This window comes from Dendrobates tinctorius, unplaced genomic scaffold (genome assembly GCF_039654945.1).
Source record: "Dendrobates tinctorius isolate UK_male_01 unplaced genomic scaffold, ASM3965494v1 ptg000192l, whole genome shotgun sequence".
Classification (NCBI taxonomy): domain Eukaryota; kingdom Metazoa; phylum Chordata; class Amphibia; order Anura; family Dendrobatidae; genus Dendrobates; species Dendrobates tinctorius.
The window spans coordinates 2,483,074-2,488,735 of NW_027361859.1; the positions used below are offsets into that span (position 1 = coordinate 2,483,074).

Consider the following 5,662-nt stretch of genomic DNA (forward strand, 5'->3'; position numbering starts at 1 on the left):
TCCGCTCCGTACACCTCGTACACACACGGCTCCGCTCCGTACACCTCGTACACACACGGCTCCGCTCCGTACACCTCGTACACACACGGCTCCGCTCCGTACACCTCGTAGACATACGGCTTCACTCCATACACCTCGTACACACGCGGCTCCGCTCCGTACACCTCGTACACATGTGGCTCCGCTCCGTACAACTCGTACACACGCGGCTCTGCTCCGTACACCTCGTACACACGCGGCTCCACTCCGTACACCTCGTACACACGCGGCTCCGCTCCGTACACCTCGTACACACACGGCTCCGCTCCGTACACCTCGTAGACATACGGCTTCACTCCATACACCTTGTACACACGCGGCTCCGCTCCGTACAACTCGTACACACGCGGCTCTGCTCCGTACAACTCGTACACACACTGCTCCGCTCCATACACACATGGCTCCACTGCATACACCTCGTTTACACTTGGCTCTGCTCCGTAAACCTCGTACACAAATGGCTCCGCACATACGTGGCTCTTCTCCATACGCCTCGTACACACACGGCTCTGCTCCGTACACCTCGTACACACACGGCTCCGCTCCGTACACCTCGTACACACACGGCTCCGCTCCGTACACCTCGTACACATACGGCTTCACTCCATACACACATGGCTCCACTCCATACACCTCGTTTACACTTGGCTCCGCTCCGTACACCTCGTACACACACGGCTCCGCTCCGTACACCTCGTACACACACGGCTCCGCTCCGTACACCTCGTACACACGCGGCTCCGCTCCGTACACCTCGTACACACGCGGCTCCGCTTCGTACACCTCGTACACACGCGGCTCCGCTCCGTACACCTCGTACACACGCGGCTCCGCTCCGTACACACACGGCTCCGCTCCGTACACCTCGTACACACACGGCTCCGCTTCGTACACCTCGTACACACGCTGCTCCGCTCCGTACACCTCGTACACACACGGCTCCGCTCCGTACACACACGGCCCCGCTCCGTACACCTCGTACACACGCGGCTCCGCTTCGTACACCTCGTACACACGCTGCTCCGCTCCGTACACCTCGTACACACACGGCTCTGCTACATCCCCCTGTAAACCCCTCCTGACCCCACACATAAACTTCCCCCATCCAGCACCATGACAACCAGCACAGCAGAGTCCTGCATACACTGAGGCCCTGATCATGTGACCCCTGACTCCTCCCCTCCTGTGACCTCATCCCAGGTCCTGTGCACACAGAGCAGCCATATATGTGGAGTGCGGCTCTGCAGGTGGAGGTAGGTGCTGGAGATTCCTCATTATTGGGTGCAGTGACATTAACCCCTTCAGCAGTGTGTATACGGGTGGTGTTAGACTGACTGTTACCAGGGTGATTATAGTGGAGCACAGGGATTGGTTGTTACTGCGCCCCCTGCTGTACAGAGAGAACAAGTGCAGGGCTCAGTACCTGATACCGGAGGCCGGGAACATTTCCTCACACACAACGTCCCATTCACACTGTGCGGACTGGTAACTCCAGCTGTAGGAATAATTGTGGAGGAAACGGTCTGACACCGGCCAGTAATCGGACAGGTGAGGGATCAGAAAGGTCAGCGTGCAGCACAGAATGGAGGCGGCCCTGTCTCTCTCTTGGCATACCTCAGTGTGCCTCTGCGGCCCTGAAAAGAAAAGCGTTCAGAACCTTCTACGCCATCAGAAGACACCTGTTACACCTTAATCCAGCTGGGAGAGTCTGACTTATGATATTTGACATCATCACCCCTATACTGCTGGACGGCAGCAAGTTATGGGACCCAGCGGCCTGCCCATACCAAAGTGGGATCTCAGCTGAAGTTTTCCACATGGAGTTCTGCAAATTTCTCCTCCAGGTCCATCGCAGCACCTCTAATAGAGCCTGTCAGTCAGAGCTGGGCTGATTTCCCCACATGGGTCACTGTACACAAGAGGGCGCTATCACACCAGGTATACAGAGCAGCAACCCAAGCTCCTACCATCATAGAGCCCAGAGCAAGCCAGGAACCCCAGCAAGCTGTGCCGCCAAAGTCAGCAATACGTTCCTCTCCACTTATGACGTGTGGTGACAGATTGGGTGGCGATCTCCACTGTTGATTCCTCTTCCCTCAGTAGGATGCGGCGTTTTCTCCCCTGTGAGTGGACAGTCTCTGGAAGTGGGAGGCCATCACTGCTTAGTATTTGTTGCAGTGCAGCAGGAAGTGTGCCTCGTCCCACAGGGCCCACTGCTGGCACAGTCCGTCTTCTGCGGCTTGTATGTCTGTTGGTGCCGCCCTGTTTCCAACAGTAGGCATTCAGTCTGTACAGACTCAGAGTCTGAAATGAAAAAAGAAGAAATATGCAGAACTCACCAATATAGCTGAAAAACTGTGCGCCTTTATTTCACATGAATTCCATCAATGGATGTGTGGACATGCAGGACGTTAGAGGAATGCTAGGGGAGGGAGGTGCCGGACAACGGCCGTTTCGCGATTACTCGCTTCTACGGGTCTTTTTTCACTTCACATTGAAATATTCATGTTTTTTCATGCAAGCACCTCCGTTTATTGACTGTAATATATACCGCAATACTTTAGATAAATAGCTCCGTCTGTTAATGTGGTGATTTGTGTGCCCTAGCTTGCTGTTCATCTGTTTGCTCTTTGCTGGGAACAGACTCAGTCTACCTTTGTGGTGGCGTAACCTCTCCAGATATGGAGCCAAAGAGTGGTCCCTCCATACTGACCAATAGATAGTGAATTTCTGGGCCTTCTCAAATTCATTTTTCCATCCCTTTATGTTTCGCTTCTTGCAGCTCTCTAAAGTTCCCTTTATTTGGGCTTTTGTCAGGATATGTTGCTGACTTTGGCTGGACTGGCTGTAGGGGTTCCTGGCTGGGATTGTTGCTCTGTATGTGCTCCTGGTGTAAGAGCGCCCTCTTGTTTATAGTAAACCATTCTCACGATCCATCCTTGGATCTGTGGCAGATCTGCTTTCTCACATATAATCTTTTTTTCCTTTTAGGCCATAGGGGGTTAATCAGTCCCCCCCCGGTGGCCGCTGGGATAATTACATGGCTGTTTAGTTTGCTGGTGCAGGTGGTGACCACTCCCACCATCCTTTAAAAGGTCATCTGAAGCATCAGCTGACAGTTGGTTATACAGGTCCTTTTGGATACTGTCATGCTCGCCATGTCTGTTTTGCCTCATGACCCTGGAGCGGTGTGCACGCGCATCACATGTTTGCTATCCTGCTTGTTCCCTAGAGCAGTGTGCACACTCACCTCATGTCTGCTGAGCTGCAAGATGCCTGCGTTTCTGCTTTGCCTTCTGCAATCAACTCGTCATGTCTCAAACTCTAATCATGTGACCTTTCCTAGGATCCTGCACTGTCTGGTTCTGCAATCATCTCGTCATGTCTGAAACCTTGATCATGTGACGTTTCCTAAGATCCTGCACTGTCTGGTTCTGCAATCATCTCATCATGTCTAGAATCCCTGGTCATGTGTCCTTCCTAGGATCCTGCACTGTCTGGTTCTGTGATCATCTCGGCATGTCTGAAACTCTGATCATGTGACTGCGCTCTGTGATCCTGGAGCATCTGAACTAGGAAGTTCTCCCCTGGTCCTGACCCAGAAGAGGAGGTGCTATGCCCTATATTAGTCTGCCCCTTCCTATGCTCAGGGCCTGGGTATTGTGTTGCTTCTCTGCATGGCTGTTTGGTCTGTGGGGTTGCTCCCTCTATTCTGTGCTCTTGCACTCTGCTCTGTCGTGCGTCTCTACACACGCGCCGTGCTCGTACTCCATCTCTTGTCCCGTACCTTGTCTTATGTTTGTCCGTTGTGCCATGTTCGTCTTTGTCCTGCTTGGACTTGTAGTCCTTCTGTTATTCTCTGCCTTGCCTGTTTTTGCCATGTCTTGCCTTCGCTATACTCTGCCTTGTTCCTCCCTATGGTCTCAGTCTTTGCTTGCTCTGCCTCGCTCTCTCCTATGGTGCTCTGTAGTGCTCCTTGGCACACGCACCATCCCTCCTTTTTTCCTTTTGTGCTCTTTTCCATGTCTAGTCCCAAGGCTCTGCCTTGGCCCGGCTCTGGGCTTCGGCCTACGCTCCGCTGCTAGCTCTGTTCTTGTTACGTGTTTCTGCCTATGCTTCCGTTCCTGGTTCTGTATTCTGCTTAAGCCCTGCCTTGTTTCTCGTCTTGTCTTCCCTTGCTCTGTTTCTTCGTGTGCCCTTTGCATGCGCCTGGCCTTCCTAGCCTCCTGTTTGTGCCTCAGCCGTGCCCGCCCTAGCCGTGCCCGCCTGCTTGTGCCTCAGCCGTGCTCGTCGGTCAGTGTAAGCTGTGTCGCCTGCCATGCCTCAGTCGGGTTCGCTGGAGTCTTGCCCGTCTGTCAGTGCCGCAGCCCGATCAGCTAGCCAGTGTCCCAGCCGTGCCCTCTGTGCTCCCTTGCACCTCACGCTGTTTCTGCACTGTGCTCTACGTGCGCTCTATAGCACGCGCAGGCCTCGCCTGCCCATGACATACCTCCCCGTGCTTCTTTAAAAGTCCGTGCAGGCTTTGCCATGTCCCCTGTCGTCCCCTCTTGCACGCATAGGCCCTAACCCTGTCCTGGAACCCTGACCCTGGCGTGCCTCTCTGCACGAGCAGGACTCTGCCTCGCCTGACCCTGGCGTGCCTCTCTGCACGCGCAGGACTCTGCCTCGCCTGACCCTGGCGTGCCCCTTTGCATGCGCAGGACTCTGTCTAGTACCTTGTGCCTTGGCGTGTCTCTACACACGCATTCTGTCTTACATTGTGCTTTGGCGTGTCTCTACACATGCACCATCTCGTTTTGTGAACCCTGGCGTGTCCCCTTCACACGCACACCTTGCCTTGCACCTAGCCTTGAACCCTGGCGTGTCCCCTACACACGCACCTAGCCTTGGACCTTGGCGTGTTCCCTAGCATGCACCATGCCTGGATATCTGACGTGCCTCCTTGCCTGAACTCTGGTTTGCCTGCCGGATGCCCGGAACCTGACGATCGCTGCCAGAGATCGTAAGCTGGATGACTGCGGCCTGATGTCCGGAGCTGATGTCCGCAGCCTGATGCCTTGATCATGTCGATCGTTGCCAGTGGTCCGGAGTCCGATGCCATTGTGCCTTTACCTGTACCTAGGCGTGCCACCTGGCACGTACCATGCTATGGACCTTGGCGTGCCCACGCGCGCACCTTGCACGTTTTGCTTGTTTTCATGTTTGCACTGAATGTGATCCTGAAGATCTTAATGAAGATACCTTGCACTTACCTCTTGTCTTGGTTTCCTGCCTGTCCCTGGTTGTCAGACACTCCCGTAGTGTCCCCCTGAGCCGGCCGTCTGGTCCCAGCAGTCGTGGTGGCTCATCCCCTTGGTCTTGCCCCTGACACTCCCTGTACAGGGGGTGGGTTCTCACTAGGTCAGCTCACCCTAGGTGGGTGGGTGCCAAGGCCCAGAGGGTCCACTCTAAAAAGGAAAATGGGCTCAGCAGAAGCTGAGTCCGTCACAGATACCAACCGTGCTGAAGACAGGAGGTTGCTGGCGCAGTGGTGCTTCAGCTGAATGCTGTTATCTGGTGCCTTACTCTGCTCTGTGGTGCATTGCAGCAGAGAAAGCTAAGTGTTGTTTTTGTTACCCTGTTC

General features: G+C 54.5%; 1 long non-coding RNA gene across 1 annotated transcript; it reads left to right on the forward strand.

Moving 5' to 3' along the window:
• Positions 1-1,222: 1,222 nt before the first annotated feature.
• On the forward strand, positions 1,223-5,287 carry LOC141055836 (uncharacterized). Its single transcript, XR_012221544.1, has 2 exons — positions 1,223-1,292; positions 3,386-5,287. It is a non-coding gene; the product is annotated as an uncharacterized lncRNA (long non-coding RNA).
• The last annotated feature ends 375 nt before the right edge of the window (positions 5,288-5,662 follow it).